Below are 20,500 nucleotides of genomic sequence, written 5' to 3' on the forward strand. Positions count from 1 at the left end.
TCCCTCACACACCCTGAATCTCTCTATAGTGCACAGATTTGGGTTTTAAGATTTTCCAGTGACAATGGGACACTTCCAAATACTGGCATATCAATAAAGACTGGGTATCAGTCAGATACTACACTTGATCTTAGCCAAAAGGCCGAGAAGCGATTCGGGATATCAGTCAGAATCTCACCAGGAAAACAGAGTCCACTTTAAGTATCTGCTGCAGAGGGAATCTGTTCAGGGAACCAGTGACACAAATACAGGAGGAGCTGAACGACTAAGAGAAGCCATGGAGCAGGACAGAGAAGCCGCTGCTAGAAGCCGCCCCCAGCCTGCACTGAAGAAACACAAGGAGCCCTGGCCAGACCACAGCCTGGGGCCAGCCACCCCAGGAGGGAGTGCCTGACCACCAGGGGATGCCCCCAGGGTCTGCGAGGTAGGGGGACAGGAGGAGAGAGAAAGAGAGAGAGAGGTAGGAGGGTGAGAGGGAGGGAGAGAGAGAGAAAAAAAGAGTGAGAGAGCGAGAGAGTGAGAGAGAGACAAAATGAATTCTGGCTCTTCCATTCACCAGTCCCCGTTGAGACTCTACCAAATCAGCTGGGGATTTAATTCTAGCAGCTGGACTGAAAAGAGGGATGCTACCACGTGTAAAATATCAAGAGTTACAAGAACCTAGGAATTACTTTGCAACTTTTTAAACTTAGGACAACACTTTTGTATCTTCACTTTTAAAAATGTGAGGGTATATGTGATTTTTCCAAATTCTTTTAGGAGGTACTTGAGTAAACAGTATATGAAGACCGCTGTGCTGGGACAGACGTTCCCTCTTTCAAAGGTTCACAGACCAAGGAGGCGGAGGAGGAGGAGGAGCGGCTGGACCGAGGCTGTCCAGGCGCAGCCTCACCGTGCCACATGTACACTGCAATCCTTACGGACACCTGGGAGGCCGCATCTACTTCACGGACCTAGAACAGGGTCTCGGGGGATCAGGAAGTTGCCTACAGTCAAGCTGAAGATTAAAATCAGACCTGTGGTGTTTAACATCACTCATCATCAGGGACACGGACACCAAAACCACAATGAGGTAGCCTCTCACTTCTGTCAGAATGGCTGTCATTAAAAAGACAAAAATAACCACTGTTGGCATGGTCGTGGAGGAAAGACCCACGGGCACCTCTGGTGGGGATGTAAATTGGTGCAGCCACTTGGGAAAACAGGATGGAAATTCCTCAAAAAAATAATAGGATCTCGCAGTCTGTGAGTTCAAGCCCCACATCAAGCTCTGTGCTGACAGCTTGGAGCCTGGAGCCTACTCCAGATTCTGTGTCTCCTTCTCTCTCTGCCCCTCCCCTGCTCATGCTCTGTCTCTGTCTCTCTCTCAAAAATAAACGAACATTTTTTTTTAAAAATTTTTAAATAGAGTCAACTATACTTCATTTTAAAAAAAGAGAAATTAAAAATGGAACTACCATATGATCTGGTAATTCTACTCCTGGGTATTTAAACTAACGAAATGAAAATACTAAACCCAAAAAGATCAATGCGCCCCCATGCTCACTGCAGCATTGTTTATAACAGCGAAAACACGGAAGCCACCTAAGTGTCCACTGATGGAGGGATGAGTCAAGAAAATGTGGTATAATGTGTACAAGAGAAATGTTACTCAGACATTAAAAAGGAAATCTCGCTCTCTGCAACAACGTGGATGAACCCTGAGGGCATTATGCTAAGTGAAATAAGTCAGAGAAAGACAAATATCATATGATCTCACTTACATGGGGAATATATTTAAAAATCTCACAAATACAGAGAACATATCGGTGGCCATCAGAAGCAAAGGTAAAGGGGTAGGCAAAATGGGTAAATATGGTCAAAAGGCACAAACTTCTGGTTAAGTAAATCTTGGGAACGTAATGTACAGGATGGCGACTGCAGTTAATAATGCCGTACTGTGTATTTGAAAATTTCTAGGAAAACAGATCTTAAAAGTTCTTATCACAAGAGAAAAAAATAACTATGTGTGATGATAGTTAAATAGACTTGCTGTGGTGATCATTTGACAAATTACACAAATATGGAATCATCATGTTGTGCACCTGAAAGCAATATAATGTTCTATGTCAATTATATCTTTTAAAAACACTCAGACTTCCCTAATTCTACAATTTCTTATATAGCGCGATCATGCCCTGATTTCAAAAGCACAGAAGCAGTATGTGATAAAACATGCGCTAGACCAGCAGTTCCCAAACTACAATGTACATACAAGTCACCAAAGAATCGTGTTGAAATGCACATTGTGATTCTGGAGGTCTGAGGTGCAGGTCTGAGAGGATGGCAAGCCCCTTGAACTATGGGCAGGAAACGCTCTTGGGTGGACACCCTTAACAGAAGGACACTTTGATCAGGCACCCCCAGCATGTGTACTTGTTCATTTACAAATAAACATGCATACACATGCATTTATATGCAATACATAGACAGATGCAAGTATATACAGGTATCAATTATGTGCAATTATATACAGGTGTCAATTGCATATGTGTATTCTGACCAGTAACTAATGGAACAAAACACACTATCCAGTTAGGACAAACGACACTGTTGCAATAACAGCTATAAATACTCATGTGAATACTTCTCGTGATGATTTTGAATTTTCTGGCCAACCTCTTGTCCAACAGAATTAGGTCATCACTACTTTTTACTCGGCTAAGAAAATTCTCATTCAGGGAGTAGTAGAAACAGTATCAATTCTGCCATTTTCTTAATGTTCATTGACACTGTCACTTCTTGGTCGATTTCTGTTTTTTAGCCTACTTATCTACTTTGTGAAGGTTAATTTAGTTAAAACTTGATAATGTAATTTGTAAATCTACTTAACGCTACACACAGATTCAAAAGGGACAAGGGTGTGTGGGTGTCTCCCTTTCCCCTCCGGGAGTGACCTCCCACTGCCACCCTGTGTATCTCAGTCCAGAACATCACAGTAGACCCAGGGAAGTTGTGTGTGGGCACCCTTAAAACAAAATATATCAGAGCTTAGTTCATGTCCCATCCTCCACCCCCAAAGGAATTTTATGGGCCTCCCATGGCACCCACTCTGGACAGCCCGCAAGAGAAGAGGCTCTGCATATCCTACAGAACATAAAACACAAGCGCTCATTTTCATGGTCAAAGTGTTGCTGCCTTCAGGATCAAAGCATGTTCAAATAGTTTAACAAATGCATAATTAGTAAAAAAAAATGTTTTTATATGCAATTTGTTAACCTTTATTTTTTTTAGTGTGTATTTATTTATTTATTTAGAGAGTGAGCACATGTCTGAGTAGGGAAGGGTACACAGTGGGAGAGGGGAGAGAGCATCCAAAGCAGGCTCTATGCTGCCAGCAGGGACTCAATACAAGGCTCAATGCACAGCTCAAACTGATGAACCATGAGATCATATTTATCTTTGCATCCATGACATACACATAGTATCTGATACATAATAGTTACTCAAAAAATATTCTCCAAAATATTTAATGCACACACATGTACATACAGATGTGTGTGTGTGTTGGGGGTGGGAGGGGGGCAGAGGGTGATAATCTTCTTGAAACAAGTAATCTGATTTCCTTTCTTATAGACCAGAATCAACCCCAACATTTGGGTCATCTAAGATGAATTCTCTCAATGTCAGTATCCAAGTGTGTGTGCTCGCATGATGGTGTTTAAAAATATGACTCAGAATCTTTCAGAAGCACTAGCCCTGCATGTAAATTACACGTAAGTGTTGCAGGTTTCTTATTTCTCATAGGTCCACTCCAGGTGCGTTTCCTTACTTTTCTCTACTTCCGACACCAACATAATAAGCAAAGGCTTTTGCTGGACTAGTAATATACCTAACTGCTAAGACACAGGAGAAAACACAGCCCAGACACAACCCTCAGAGACCCCTCACAGCTCTCACACAACAAACAGGCTTCAGGCAAGAATGAGCTTTCATCCTTTTCAGAATATGTTTTAAATTGCAAATAAATGATCATTGCATTTAATAGCAATAATTTCTCTCCTCTTTGGCAACTGATACACTCGACTGCACACAAAAAGGGGAAATTTACATCCAAAACTAAATGAAACCACATAAATAGGCAACTGAATATTCTAATTACAAAAATCAAGGTAAGTTTTCTCTACTCAGTGGTCTCATCTGAATAGAAAACAAGTACTTATAACAAGGACAGGTTTGATAATGAAATTTTAACACCCAGCAGGAGGTTTAATTTTAATGTATCTGTCTGAGATTTTGCTGTAAAATGAATCAACTGTCTAAAGACCGACCTCAGGGGTGGGTTACACATCCTTAGGAAATGCTGCACAAAGAATGAAAGTTCTCTGTAGCAAAATTAAACTTCATTTTTACAAGTCTCTCCTCCCTATTACTGCTTCGCATTTTAATGTTAAGCATACCCTCTGGGCAATTTATGTTTTTAATATTGCTCTTCTCGATAGAGGTGATCAAGCCCACTGCCGTTGGGAATTCCATCCAATATTGCTAAACTCCCAGATAAATGTGCTGGGAAGAGGGCCCCTGGTGGTCCAGTTGGCTCTGGCCAATTAGCAAAGCGGAGCCTCACTCCGTGAGCCTGCGGCCAAGACCAGGGACAGCCAGAGCCTCACATGCCTTCCATGTTGTTTCCTTGGACCCCAAGGAAATGAGGGCTGGCTGATTTCCACCTGTATCCAAAACTTAGAATGGGGTCCTATGCACAGGAGAACATGCCTCTGCCTGAGGTTAGGATAGCATTTACATTTTTGTCTGGAGTTTGCAGACAAGTTAAAAGCACTCCACATCCCTTCTTTGTCCAGGTAGGAACTGTCAAAACCTTCACTGAGATTTTAAGCCAGAAGGCAGGGTGCTGTGCACAGAGTCTGGCCAAAAGTCCCTTGCCTGCGGGGCCTTCATCCACAGAGGAAGGAGGTGCTCTCCTGGGCTTAAGGCCTACTTCAGTGGCCAGAAAAAGATGACTTTCTCTCCAGTTAAGTTTTGTAAACACTTGAGGTTTCTGTAGAATGGGGTTTTCCTCGTGCTCTCCTCACCTCTACCTACCTCCTCACTCTGGGATTCGTAGGCCACACGCCATGTGCTGACCGCCGTCCTCTTTAAGTCCTGGTCATAAACCATGACTGCTTGTCGTTTCCTGAATTTGGAGGAATGAGGAGGACGCAGGACTCCCTTTAACTCATACGCTTAAAATGTTGTGATGTGGAAAAATTTAGAAAGGGTTTCAGAGAGGGCACAGAACTTGAACTGGGTCTTGAAAACAAATCAAGGATAGAAAGGGGAATGAAAATTGCATTCTGGAGAGAAGAGCATGGGGAGCAAAACCAGGTAGAGGCAGCATGAGGCATGTTTAGAAAATAAGCAGGGCAATCTGGCCGGAGCGGAGGGTTCCTACAGGAAAGCGAGCGGGAGAGAAACTGGGAAGAGCCTTTCCCGGCAGAACCGGTCCAGACGGCAACCCTGAGGCGGCGCAGGGGCTCTGTGAGCTTGCTCTCATTCTATCAGTCGGCGTCCCTGGCGGATGGCCACATGACCCTTAAGCGAATTTCTGTTTCCTCTATGGACCCTGTATTATGCCCGTTTTGTTTCCTACCAGAGGGTCTGTGTTGAGCTGGCTTTCTGGTACAGCTGTTTGCTTGTACCACATTCCTCTGTGGCTCTGGACCGAGTGGGCTTTTGTGAACTTCTGCTGTGCTTTCTGCCTGTTCAGCTTTCCAAACAAGCTTATATTAGAGACAACGACTTTCCATCCTCTCCCTTTGGGAGAGCCAGGTGTCTTATTTTACTGATTTAACACTTCTTGGAATCTTTGAAATGACTTTCATCAACTTTAGGAGCATATTTTCCATTGAGCTAACTATGATAGTATAAAAGACGTATTTGGAAAGCAAATAAAATGCTATTATCTCCAGGAATATATGCATTTTATGCATTTATCCAAAATGCCTACTAATTGTGCACCATGTTACAGGGTCTGTGCTAGACAGTGGGATATACTCATAATAGTCTCCAAAATACACTAATCAATAATCAATTTATCTTATTAACTAATAAAAATAAGCTTCTTAAGGCCTTAAATGTCACATAATAGATAACATAACATTTCATCTTAAAGCAGCAAAATACACATTCTTCTCAAGTGCACGTGGCATATTCTCCAGAATAGATCACGTTAGGTCACAAAACAAGTCTTAACAAATTCACGAATATTTATATCATATAAAGATAAAGCACCTTTTCCAACCACAACAGTATGAAGCTAGATATCAATTAAAAGAAGAAAACTGGAAAAACCACAAATCCACAAATACATGGAGATTAAACAACATATTACAGAACAACTACTGGATCATAGAATAAACCAAATAAGAAATCAAAAAACACCTAGAGACAAATAAAAACAGAAATAACACATACTAAAATCTGTGGGAAGCAGCAAAACTCGTTCTAAGAAGGAAGTTCATAGCAATAGAGGCTTACCTCAAGAAACAAGAGAAATCTCAATTTAACTGTATACCTAAATGAACTAAAAAAAAAAGACAGAAAACTAGAAAATAATATAGATGAGAGCAGAAATAAATGAAATAGAGACTAAAAGGACAATAATAAAGAGCAATGAAACTAAGAACTAGTTCACTAAAAAAACACGCAAAATAAACCTTTAGCTAGATTCAACAAGCAGTAAACAGAGAGGGCTCAAATAAATAAGTCAGAATGAAAGAGAAGTTATAGTTTATACCACAGAAATACCAAGAACCATAGGAGTCTGCTATGAAAAATCCTATATCAACAAACTGGAAAACCTAAAAGAAATGGATAAATTCCTAGAAACATAACCATTTTCCAAGACTAAATCATGAAGAAATAGAAAATCTGAATAGACTGATTACTAGTAAGGAAATTGAATAAGTAATCAAAAATCCTCCCAACGAACAAAAGTCCAGGACTAGATGATTTCAAGGTGTATTTTCTCAAACATTCAGAGAAGAGAGAAACTCTTCCAAAAAACAAGAAGACAGAAAGCATCCAAACTCATTTTACAAAGCCAGCATTGCCCTGATATCAAAATCAGACAAGGACACCACAAAAAAGAAAATTATAGACCAATATCCCCAATGAACACAGACGCAAAACGCTCCACAAAATATTCGCCAACCAAATTCATTAATACATTTAGAGAATCGCACACCATGATCGCAAGAGATTTATTCCAGGGACGGAAGGATGGTTCACCATCTGCAAACCAATCAGTGTGACACACCACATTATCAAAATAAAAGATAAAAACAATATGATCATCTCAATAGATGCAGAAAAAGCATTTGACAAAACCATTCATTTATAATAAAAACTCTCAACAAACTGGATATAAAGGGAATGTACCTTAACACTATAAAGACCATGTGAGAAAAAGCCCACAGCTAATTCACTCAACCATGAAAAGCTGAAAGCATTTCCTCTAAGATCAAAAACAAGACAAGGATGCCCACTCTCCTCACTTTTACTCAACATAGTACCAGAAGCCCTAGCCTCAGCAGGTAGGAAGAAAAAGAAAGAAAAGGCATCCAAATTGGAAAGGAAGAAATAAAATGTCACTATTTGCAGATATAATACTGTATATGGAATACCCTAAAGAGTCCACCAAAAAAACTGTTAAAACTAATGAACTCAGTAAAGTTGCAAGATACAAAATTAACTTGCAAAAATCTGCTGCATTTTGATACTCTAATAATGAACTATCAGAAACAGAAATATCCCATCAGAAAAGGAAATACCCCATTTATAATTGCATCAGAAAAAAATAGGAATAAATTTAACCAAGAATATGAAAGGCCTATACAATGAAAACTGTAAGACAGTAATGAAAGAAACTAAAGAAGATACAAATTAATGTAAAGATATTCTGTGCTCATGAACTAGAGGAATTAGTACTGTTCAAATGTCTATACTACTCAATCCATAGATACAATGCAATCCCTGGACTGGGAATTTTGATAAATTCCAATGTCATTTTCCACATAAATTAAATATATAATTCTAAAATTTCTATGGAACCACAAAAAGACCACAAATGGGTAATACAATCTTGAGAAAGAAAAACCAAGTCAAGGGTATCAAGGTATCATGCTCCCTGATTTCAAACTATACTATAAAGCTATACTAATCAAAACAGTATGGTACTGGCATGAAAACAGACACATAGATCAATGGTACAGATGAGAGAGCCGAGAAATAAACCCATGGATATATGATCATTTAATTTTCAACAAAAGAAAAAGAATATACAATGGAGAAAAGAATCTCTTCAATGAATGGTATGAGAAAACTAGACAGCTGCATGCAAAAGAAAGACTGGACCATTATCTTATGCCATATGTAAAAATTAACTCAAAGATTTGAATGTAAGATGTGAAACCATAAAACTCCTAGAAGAAAACAAAGACACTTAACTCCTTGAAAATGATCTCAGTAATTTTTTTTGATTTGACTCCAAAGGCAAGGGAAACAAATGCAAAAATAAACAAATAGGATTGCATCTAATTAAAAGCATCCACATGATGAAGAAAAGCACCAACAAAATAAGGAGATAGCCTACTTAATAGAAGACATTTGCAAGGCCTATATCAAATAAGGGGTTAATATTCAAAATATACAGAGAACTCACACAACTCGGTAACAAAAAAGTAAACAATCCAATTTTAAAAATGGGCAGAATATCTGAATGGACACCCTTCCCAAAAAAGGCATACAGATGGTCAATAGGCACATGAAAAGATGCTCAACACCACTAATAATTAGGGAAATGCAAATCAAAGCCATTCCCATGGTGGACTGCCCTTCTCTATCAAGCTTGCCTCAGCCCCAGGGTCACATGCCCGTCCCCCAGAAGACCAACATCTTCATGCCCACATCTCCTAGCCAGAGAGTTCTACAGGGCCTCAGTTCTGGTGCAGCTGGTGTCAGGTCTCATTTCACACACAGACCAGAGCACACCTAGTTAAAACTCACATTCAGGTCAGGGACCAAACAGTTCCCACAGAAGGCAAGGAGAGCATCTGCAGATGACTGGCCTGAAGGACAGAGCAACCAAAACACAACAGCAGAGCACACATCAGACACACTCCCTGAAGTGCCAGGCCCTGGGCACTACATGCCCTCTTCTTCACTAAGCCATTGCTTTCAGGAGCAGAAGACATCACTGGCTTTTCTAACAGAAGGAATCAGAGACTAAGACAAAATGCCAAGATGGAGGAATTTATCCAAATGAAAGAACAAAATAAGGCCAAAGCCAGAGATCTAAGTAAAATGGATATAAGTAACATGTCTGATGGAGAATTTAAAGCAACAACCCTAAGAATGCTCACTGGACTAGAGAAAAGAAGACATCAGGGAGACTCTTACAACAGAAATAAAAGAGCTAAAAAAGAATTAGAGATGAAAAGTGCAATAAACAAGATTAGAAATAGGCCTGGTGCAATGAACACCAGGCTGGAAGAATCAGAGGAATGAGTAAGTGGTATAGAAGTCAAAATAATGGAAAATAAAGAAGCAGAACAAAAAAGCAAAAGAATTATGCAACATGAGAATAGACTTGGAGAACTCAGTGTCTCCATCAAACATAATAATATCCTTACTATAGGAGTCCCAGAAGAAGTAGAGAGGAAAAATGGGACCAAAAAAATTTATTTACAGAAATAATAGCAGAAAACTTCCCTCATTTGGGGGAGGAAACAGACATCCAGATCCAGGAGGCATAGAAAACTTACATCAAAATCAATAAAAGCAGGCCCACACCAAGACATGTTGTCACTAAATTTGCAAAATATAGTGATAAAAAAAAATATTAAAAGCTGCAAGACAGAAGTCCTTAACTTACAAGGGAAAACCCATAAGGCTAGCTAGAGATTTCTCAACAGAAATTTGGCGAGCCAGAAAGGATTGACATGATATATTCAGAGTGCTGAATGGGAAAAATCTGCAGCCAAGAATACTCTATCCAGCAAAGCTATCATTCAGGACAGAAGAAGAGCTAGGTTCCCAAACAAAGACTAACGGAGTTCATGACCACTAAACCAGACCAGCAAGAAATATTAAAGGGGACTCCTTGAGTGCAAAGGAGAGACCAAAAGTGACAAAGATAAGAAAGGATCAGAGAATATCTCCAGAAACAATGAAAAAAACAAGTAATAAAAGAGCAATAAATACCTATCAATAATTACTTTGAATGTAAATGGACAAAATGCTCCAATCAAAAGACATATAGTGTCAGAGTAGATTTAAAAAACAAGACCATTCTCTAAGCTGCTTACAAGAGACTCATTTTAGACCTAAAGACACCTGTATATTGAAAGTGAGAGGGTGGAGAACACACCCCTCTTATCATGCAAATGGGCGTCAAAAGAAGGCTGGAGCAGCAATACTTATATCAGACCAAGTACTCTTTATTGTTTTCATATTGTTTTTATCTTGCTTTGGTATCAGGTTAGTACTGGCCTCATGGAAAGATTTTGAATGAGTTCTGCCTATTCTATTATTCGTAAGATTTTGATCAAGACCATCATTAATTTTTTTTAAGGTTGGTATAACTCACCAATAAAACCATGTGGTCTTACTTAGGTTTTTCTGTGCTGGAAGATTTTTTTATCTCTAATTTAATTTTCACTGGTCTAGGATTATTCCCTATTTCTTGGATTCCAGATCCATGATTCAATCACGATAACTTGTAAGTTTTTAAGAATTAGATGGTTTTTTCCTAAGTTATCTGATTTGTTAGTTACTATATAATTGTTTAAAATTATTATCACACTGTGCATTTCTATGGTTATCTGTTGTATTCACTCTTCCATTTTTCATTTTGGTTTTTTTGAGTCTTCTCTCTCTTTTTCTTAGTTAATGTAGTTAAAGCACTGCCAATTTTTTTTGAAAAGCTAGTCATTTCTTTCCATGTTATATTATTGTTTATTCTGGTCTCTATTTTATTTATTTCTGATTCTACTTTGTTATGTCCTTCCTTTACTAAATTTCAACTATGTTTCTTCTTTTTCTACTTGTTTATGGTGCAACGTTAAGTTGTTTATTTGAACACGTTTTTCTTCATGTTATAAACAAATGTTTATAGCATTAATTTCATTCTAACATCTGCTTTTGCTACATCCCTTAGGTTTTGGAGTATTGTAGTTTCTTTTTCTTTTATTTTGAGACACACTTTGATTTGCTGATTTCTTATTTGGTCTGTTGCTTGTGCAGTAGTGTGTTAATACTTATGTATTAACTATTTCCCAAAAAATGTAAATTGATACAGCTACTATGAATAACAGTATGGAGATTCTTCAAAAAGTTAAAAATCAAACTACCACATGATCTAGCAACTCCACTACTGGGTATCTATCCAAGGAAAATAAAAATACTAATTCAAAAAGATATATGCTCCCCTATGATCACTGCAGCATTACTTACTAAAGCCAAGATTTGGGGACAACCCAAGTATAGATAGATGAATGGATAAAGAAGAGGAATGGATAAATAAACCATAAGAAGAATGAAATCTTGCCGTCTATAACCACACGGATGGACCTTGAGGACATTATACTAAGGGAAGTAAGTCAGAGAATGACAAATACTATGTGATTTCACTCATTTGTGGAATCTAAAAAACAAAATAAATAACGCGAAATCCAGACTCACAGATACAGTGAACAGACTGGTAGCTGTCAGCAGGGAAGGGAGTTGGGGAGGAGGGCGTACAAAATGGGTGAAGGGGATCAGAAAGTACAAGATTCCAGTTATAAAATAAACAAGTCATGGAGATTAATGTACAGCATGGAGAATATAGTCAATCATGGTGTTAACTTTGTAGGGTGACAGCTAGATTTATCAGGGTGATCATTTTGCAATGTATACAAATATCAAACCACTATGTTATATGCCTGAAACTCATAAAATATTGTATGTCCATTATGCCTCAATTTTTAAGAAACCTTTGTTATTAAAAAAAATAAAAAAGACATGCAGCAAAAGCCAAAGTAAAAGAGGTCACCAGTAAAAAATTGCTACTTATCACTCTACCCGTAATCTAGCCCTCTAACACCCTTTTGTTCAAAATCATCTTTTTAAATATCTTTCTGGGCACACTTTATTTGAGATCTTATAAAATTCTCTAGTGACTATGAAAAACATAGGCTATGCATCCAGACCAGACACAACTGATATTTTAGGTCAGAAAATCCTTTGTGGCAGACTGGTCTTTGCACGACTTTGAATAGGTCCCTTCTACATGGAGTTTTACAGCAGAGCACTGTAACTATTTTCCTTATGATTTCCTCAATAACATTTTCTCTTCTCTAGCTTGTTGTATTGGAAGCATACAGTACATAGCACATATAACATACAAAATAGAAGTTAACTGTTCATGTTGTCAGTAAAGTTTCTGGTCAAATTAGCCGTTAAGTTTGGGGAAATCAAAAGTCACAGGTGGATTTTCAGCTGTGCAGGGGGATCACAGGCCCCTAGTCCCCACACATTCAAGGGCAACTGTATTCAACTCTTGTCCTGCCAGGCTAGATACCACTGAGTATAATTTATTTCTTTTGACTCTTATAGCTCTACAGTAGCTAAGATTATTTTACAGTAGAGCAACTGTTGTCATTCAGTATTACAGACATAAAACACCAATATCAAATCAATACTGATTGATCCCCAAACATACTGTGAGTGGCTAAGGAAGGATGGAGAAGGGGCGACCCACCTCCACGCTCCCCTGTAATACGGCTTTAAACCATTGTTGACGTACCAGTCTTTCCCATCAGACTGTAAATTCTTGGAAAACATAAAACCAAATTTTATTTGGTAAATATCACAAAGCAGACATTCAATACACACTTATATACCTGAACTAAAAAAGGAGTAGGTAGCAGGAAATGTAGCTAAAACATGGAGTGTGCACTAGGCCTATATATTCTCCTAGAGTCTAATGTAGGCCTGACTCCTTCTTAGAAATGGGTCCTTTTGCCTTTTCTGTAGGACCAGTCACTATCCCCCTTCCCTCTCCGGGGACCTATGCCCCCTGCCTCTTCCTTCTGACAGAAAAAAAAACTGTAGATTCCACCCTTATCTGCATTTCTCCAACAAGGAGCATGAAAATGCCACCACAAAACTCAAATGATACTGACTCCATTTACAGAAACACCAAACTGTTCGTGCCTGTTTCAATATATTCCCACTGGACAAAGAAAGTCAGCCCAGGTGAGTTGCTGGCAGGCTCCTCTTGCCATCCTAAATATGGTCCCGTGCGATGGCTCCAACAGGACCTAAGGAGGACAGCGACTCTTCCACACCACTCCCATCGTCAGTGATGTGAGGCACAACGCACCCAGCCCTCTGTGCTGGATTTTCATTCACCAAATTCTTATGAAACCCCATTATGTGCAAGGCATTTTGTCAAATACAATTGAAGTTAAGGAGACCTGGATCACGCCACTGAAGAAGAGTGCCCAATACGGAAATACTGTGTGTTCGTAAATAACCACACCATAAGGGCCAAGGACGCATCCCACGCAAGGCACTGCTGGGGTGCTGCAGAGCTCGGGGCTTCACAGACTATCATTTCTATTACGTCGGCCTTTTAGGGAGATGATGAGTGCTAACACCCTTTTCCTGTTAAAATTCATTGGTTTTGTTAAGTATGCATTGTCTTAATAAATGAAAGACTGCTTTGTTTTCTGCATGCATAACAAGAACCGCTTCTACGTGAAGCAAAAGAAAACATGAATTCTCCTGACAAGGAATCTATTAAAAATCCACCGTAAGTGGCATATTATTTGCACATTTATAATAGTCTGTGGAGATGAATCTGCCCAGATAATTTAATTTCTTTTAAAGAGAGGGAAAGAAAGAGAACAGAACTAAAATATTGAAAAGACACATACAGCTTTTGACTTGATGGATACAGAAGCATATCTGTGCATTTGGGCTGATGTTAAAACTCTCCAGTGAACCGAAATACATCGTAGAATTTCTAACAGGCCAAGCATTTCCAATCTAATTCTTTCATGCATTTTAGTTATTACAGAGAATCACTATTCCTCCAAATTAAACTCTGAGGAGAAAGATGCCCCAGATTGACAGACCTCAAAACTTAGTTTAGGTTTCCCCATGGTCTGCTCTCACGTGGCCTCCATGCTGGCTTCCACATTTAAGAATTCTGGATCTCTAACAAATGAGCTCAGATTGGTGCAGTTACGTTAATGCATTAACAGGCTCCTTGGTGCCAAACCATAACTTGAGCAGCCCTACTTCCTGTATATAAGACCCTTTAATGTACCCTATTTTGAGAAAGGGGCGGGGAAACTATATATGCTTTTTTTTAAAGTAAGTTTAGCAAGTCTAGAAATGTCAGCTTCTCAAAGGAGACTTTTTAAGTTTTTCATGTTTATTTTTTGAGAGCGCAAGAGAGCGAGAGTGAGAGTGTGTGAGAGCAAGAGCGAGAGCGAGAGAGCAATCTTAAGTGGGGGAGGGGCAGAGAGAGAAGGAGACACAGAATCCGAAGCTGACTTCAGGCTCTGAGCTGTCAGCACAGAGCCCGATGTGGGGCTCAAATCCACAAACCACGAGATCAGGACCTGAGCCGAAGTCAGACGCTTAGCCAACTGAGCCACCCAGGCGTCCTCAAAGGAGAGTTTTAAACATGGCCTAACTTGGAAGGGAAAGCAGAATTTCCTTTGTGCCCAGCACTGTAACATTACTGGGTGCCCTACTTTGTGATGACTTTGGATCCTTCTAGAACTACAGGATAGGTGCTATCTCATTTTAAGAGAAGGAAACCATAATGCAAGTCAGGTCACCTACCCCAAAATGCCGAGATACGACCCAGAGTGTCACCACATGCCACACTATCCTTCGTCATGGCTTGCTCATGACCTTTCTGGTTCAGACTGACAAACATAACAAGCTGTCTCTATATAAAAAACCATAAGGAGAAATCCAACACATCAGGGACTTGCCAGCAAAGCCAGGACTTGCACCGAGTCAGTTCTACGCCATGAACAAAAGATTGCTTCTCCCCAGTTTCTTAAATGAAGCATAAGTCTTGCCATGACTTCTCACTACGTCTCTGATGCAGAAAGAAAAACAGAAGGACTATTTGCATCTTCCTGCTTTCCTCCAATTGTGATAGAAGAAAAAAGGATCCCACTTCCCAGAGGCACCAGCCCCCAGTCCACCTCCCTCATGCTACAAACGTCCACTAAGCACCCAGCATGTGTCAGGCCTGTAGTGGTCAAGGGGTCGGAAATAGCAGTGAACGAACAAATGCCAGCCCTCGTGGAGCTTACTTTCCGATGATAAGCGGGCCCTACAGGAGCAAGATCAGACCCCGTGTCCCCCTTCCCACAGGCCAAGGCTGCTCTCCAACCTACACAGGTCAACAACCACTTCTGGAAAGGCCACTCTACCTCTCCTGGCCTCGAGGCGGAACATCCTCACCCTAGCAGCACAACATCAAATACGCACGTGCACCCACGCGCCCACATGCGCACGTGCACACGCAGTGCTTTAAAAGACCACAATGTCAAGTACAATGAATAACAACTATAAAAATATAATGAAAAGTTAAATACCAAATCCTTTTCAGGCAAAAGCAAGTCTTAAAAAGTCATAACTTGAAAGCCATTTAATTCATTCTCCTATAGATGGATCCAAACTCAACCTTCAAAAGAAGAACAAGAAATGGACCACCAACTGATCTCTCTGCACAAAAGTCCCAAGCTGCTGCCCCAGGAAGTCCCTGCTGAACGGCTATGCAGCTGGGGTTCTCAGCGCTTCCAAGAGGAAAGGGGCTGGGGGGAATCTACATTATACTAAGATGTCCTAAAAGTTACTTATGTAACATTTGAATAACCCATCCATTTGTAATTCTTCTGTAATCACTGTGATTAACTACAGTGAACTCTGCTGACATAACATCAGTGTCGCAAGGGCTCTTCCAGGATGAGTCCCATTGTAATTCATCATTAACTGGCCGCGAGATCCAGTATTACACAGCTCCCCCGCATCTGGCTCTAACAGCGGGCGTGAAGCCATTGCGTGTGCTGCTGGCACACTTACGCGTTTAATTAACAAAGATGACGCAGTGCCAGTGCGATCCAGGCCCCTGTGTGTGTGCCCTGATGACCTAGTTTAATAAAACCTGGCCTCACCTCACACAGAACACAGGATTCATGCCTAGCTACGGAGGCCAGACAGCAGTATGTACCTGACGGTACGAGAGCAGTGCCTGGAAACTGTGCTGTCCTGGGCACACGTAGAAACAGACAACAAAGAAACCTCTATGGCTTCCATCACCTTAACAGGATCAACCATGTGACATTTATTCACTCAGCCTCCCCTCACCCCAACAACCAATTTCTTAAAATCCTGGGCTCTGCATCTATGGATTTCAATATTTAAATGTATTTGGCTTCTTCTTCTCCGGTGCCTTCTAAGGAAAAGGCAGATAGGGATGAACAGTAACCTCACTGCCCCTGAAATAATGGAACTCTAAGACCCCAGGGCTTCGAATCTAGTCCTCAAAATAACACTAAAGGAGAAAATAAGACACACGCTGCTGAGTCTCTTCGCATCCTCAAAAAAATCTGAGGGTGTTTCAGTCCTATTTGACATTTAGATATTTTCAAATCACAGGACCTTCTTTAGTGGTGGGGGAAAAAAACACCCAAAATATTCTTCAAGAATCTCTAAAGTCTTTGGGAAACAAATTGTAACCGACAGTTCCCTCACATCTCATTATGTGGTGCAGATGTATTTTGAGGGTTCCTCTGGCCTTACTCAGTGGGTGCCCCCTAATGATAGAATTATTTGCTCAATTGTAAAGCAATTCTGAGTATGCAGCTATCAGGCTTCATATTTTGAGGGCTGAGGCAGGCTGGTCTGGAATACATACGGTCTGAGAAACGAAAAACACTTTTAGGAGTCTACAAGATCTCATCCAGTACTCAAAGGGGCAGCACACCTTGTGGGAAAGGGCAAGGCTGGCCACAAGCCCTAGATGCAAACTGAGGGCAATGGCACCATCTACCTCACTGGGTGTTTATGGAACAACTGAGACAAAGTTTGGTCAGCTCAGCACAGTACTGGAGTATCAGCGTTTAAACACTGTAAGTGATTCCATTCCACTGAGCGTGCATTACAACATGGTGCTACATACCCACTCTAGCAACCTCTAGCGTATGATACCCGCTGACACTCCTTTTTAAAAGCTACTCTTCAGGGTGCCTGGGTGGCCCAATTGGTTGAGGGCCCAGCTTCAGCTCAGGTCATGATCTCGCGGTTTGTGGGTTTGAGCCCCGTGTCAGGCTCTGTGCTAACAGCTAGCTCAGAACCTGGAGCCTACTTCGGATTCTATGTCTCCCTCTTACTTTGACCCTCCCCTGCTCATGCTGTCTCTCTCTCTCTCTCTCTCTCTCTCAAAAATAAATAAAATACCAAAAAAAAATTTTTTTTAAAGCTACTCTTCACATCTAAATCTCTCTTATGGCAGAGTGTCTACATATGTCTTTATATCATCAACATAAAGGGTCTTCTTATTTAAAATAATCAAGACAAGGGCGCCTGGGTGGCTCAGTCAGTTGAGTGTCCGACTTCGGCTCACGTCATGATCTCACAGTCTATGGGTTTGAGCCCCGCGTCAGGCTCTGTGCTGACAGCTCGAAGCTTGCAGCCTGCTTCAGATTCTGTGTCTCTCTCTGTCTCTGCCCCTTCTCCACTCACTCTCTGATTCTCTCTCAAAATAAAATAAAGACATAAAAAAAATTTTTTTAATAAAATAATCAAGACAATGATTTGGATCATGTAGTGATAAAATGTTTTAATCTGAAAGCATGAAGATTAACGACAATGCGAATTCTGGACTGTGGTTAAGTACACTATTCTGTGTCATTTTAACACTTGCTAAGCTAGTGGTTTCACAAGACTCCCTCGGCATTTTCTAATTGCAAATATCCTTGTCCCTACTGAAAGGTAAGGCAAATGGAATGTGAACATATTAGCTCGGTATCACAGGTGCCAAATATTAGACCCCGGAATGTCTTCCTATCGTTGCTCTTTCCTTGGTATTCCAACACCAAGAAAAAAATTAGACATAATAACCACAAAGCAAAACAACATCTAAGCAATTATCCGAGGGTGGGAGGGAATTGATTCACATAAGCCTCCTTTATCCGATTTCCCATTTTCCTTCTGCACCCTCCCCTCATTAAAAACAAAGGACTCCACATAATACCTTTCTTCAAAACATAGATCAAGAAGATGTGGCAGGGGAGGGGGAGAGAGGGTTAACATGTAAATGACACCAGGGCCTCTTCCCCTAAATCACCTAAGTGGTTCTCTGAATTGACCACGTGTTCCTCTGCTTCAGTCCTCGGAGTATCAAACCCCGCCACACACACACACACACACACACACACACACACACACACACACACACACAGGAAAGAAATGTAGGCCGTGAGGTGGGGTATGGGAAATAAACATTAACATTCACTGGAATTAGAACTAATATCTGAGGTCTCTTTATTGTCATTCTTAATGTAAGGTGGTGTCTTTTGGGGGAGGTGGGGATGGACAAATGATAGAATAAGAAAACTAACTTGGCATTTCACGAAGAGAAGCTCCTTGGAAATGCCCTCTAATCGGTTCTGGCACCAGCACCCAAGGAGGCATATTCTTAGGCCAGATGCTTTGTTTCCACAGCCTGGCATCTTTTCTTCCCATTTCCCCCCTCACGGGAGTCCTCAACATCACAGTGGCCGCCACCACCCTGACCGCTCCTCCGCCCACTACGGCCCATCGGCACTGCATCAGTTTTTTTCTCGTATCTGTGCTTTTACTCAACAACACAGCAGCCATCAGCCACATTCTCCACCTGCTACCCTAAAACACCACTGCTTCTTCCTTACCCTTCATTTATCAATCACTATCTACTCATTAACATCAACTTAACAGCTTTTTGTCTCATCAGAAGATTAATTTAAAAACCTGTTAAGCAAAAAAATAAATTAAATAAAAAATAAATAAAAGTTTGTTAAGCAGGGAAGAGTCATCCATTTTGAACACCCTCAACATTTTTTTAAAGTTTATTTATTTATTTTGAAGGGTTGGGGAAGGAGGGCAGAGAGATGGAGAAAGAAAATCCCAAGCAAGCTCCACACTGTCAGTACAGAGCCTGATGCGGGGCTCAAACTCAAGAAACCGTGAGATCATGACCTGAGCCAAAATCAAGAGTCAGCTGCTTAACTGAGCCATGAAGATGCCCCGTAAAAACACTCAATATTTTGAAACCAACTCCCTTCTTCTGGGAGAAAACACTCAAGTTTAAACAGTCTTTCAGAATAAGACCATCACGGAGGTGGTGATCTACAGATTAAAAACCACTTCAGTTATGTTGGGACTCTGAAAATATATACTCTATATCACTAAATCTCAGGAACTCAGACATAAATTTGATTTAAAACATAAAAGTTGAGGTTTCCCTAGTTTTACCCCTAGAAAGCTCAGGCTACCCCTTCTGGCCTCCAAACCTACAGAAGCTACTGTCTCTCTGATGAGTTTCTTTCATGCCACTCAAGCGTCCAGTGAAGGTTATATCCCACACTGTCCTTTCTATCTCCTGTCCCCAATGACCAGACAATAAAAAGCTTCCCTTCCTTACAGTCCACCCTGAATTCAACCCCAACAAAGCAAAGCCAGCCACAATTGTTCAAGTTGTGCACTGTGCAAGTTCACCACATTAAAGAGGCCACAAATCACATCATGAGCATCCCTACTATTTCAAAAACTGTGCATCTTTGTTACAACACTGATGGTTTAAAGATGGGTAATTTAATTATTTATATTGCAATCTTCCAGCATAAGGCAAGAAAGTATCTTGTTCTAAAAATCAGTAAGAATCAACAATTCTCCATCAGATGAAAGTAAAATGTCTGTGGATGGGGTGCCATTGTCTAGTTTGTGCGAAATGCCATGTGGGCCAGCAGCAGCCCTCAGAAAAGCCTCTCTCAAACATTGTAAACTTTCTGTGGTCCTGGCTGTTCACTAAGCATCTGCTCTTGGTTTCATAAACTCTGTTTGCAGGGCATTAACTTTCTCCCCTGCACCCACTCTGGGCTTTCTCTCTCAATATCTTCAGCGATCAAGTACGTCCTGCCCCTCAAAGCAGACCCCGAAGTACCAACTGCATCCTCTTGGCCTATTTCTGTCAACTGATATTACTAAACACATGTTAACAATCACACGGTAACCTTTTGTGCTGGATTAATTACCACTAGGAAAGAGATATCCATTATAAGCACGTTCCACAAATTGAATAACGTTAACAAAACATGTTGCTTGAACTTGAGTTTTGTCAATGTCTGAATAGATTCCTCACATTTTTTAAAAAAGCAAAATTAAATTTTCATATCAGAATTCATTTTAA

At 40.5% G+C, this 20,500-nt stretch overlaps 1 protein-coding gene and 1 pseudogene across 4 annotated transcripts in view; both read right to left on the minus strand.

Moving 5' to 3' along the window:
* Positions 1-20,500, minus strand: part of MTUS2 (microtubule associated scaffold protein 2) — a 537,267-nt gene that overhangs the window by 516,584 nt on the left and 183 nt on the right. The window lies entirely within an intron of this gene.
* LOC115290862 lies at positions 64-154 on the minus strand (annotated as a pseudogene).

Source organism: Suricata suricatta, chromosome 4 (assembly GCF_006229205.1).
Source record: "Suricata suricatta isolate VVHF042 chromosome 4, meerkat_22Aug2017_6uvM2_HiC, whole genome shotgun sequence".
Lineage (NCBI taxonomy): Eukaryota > Metazoa > Chordata > Mammalia > Carnivora > Herpestidae > Suricata > Suricata suricatta.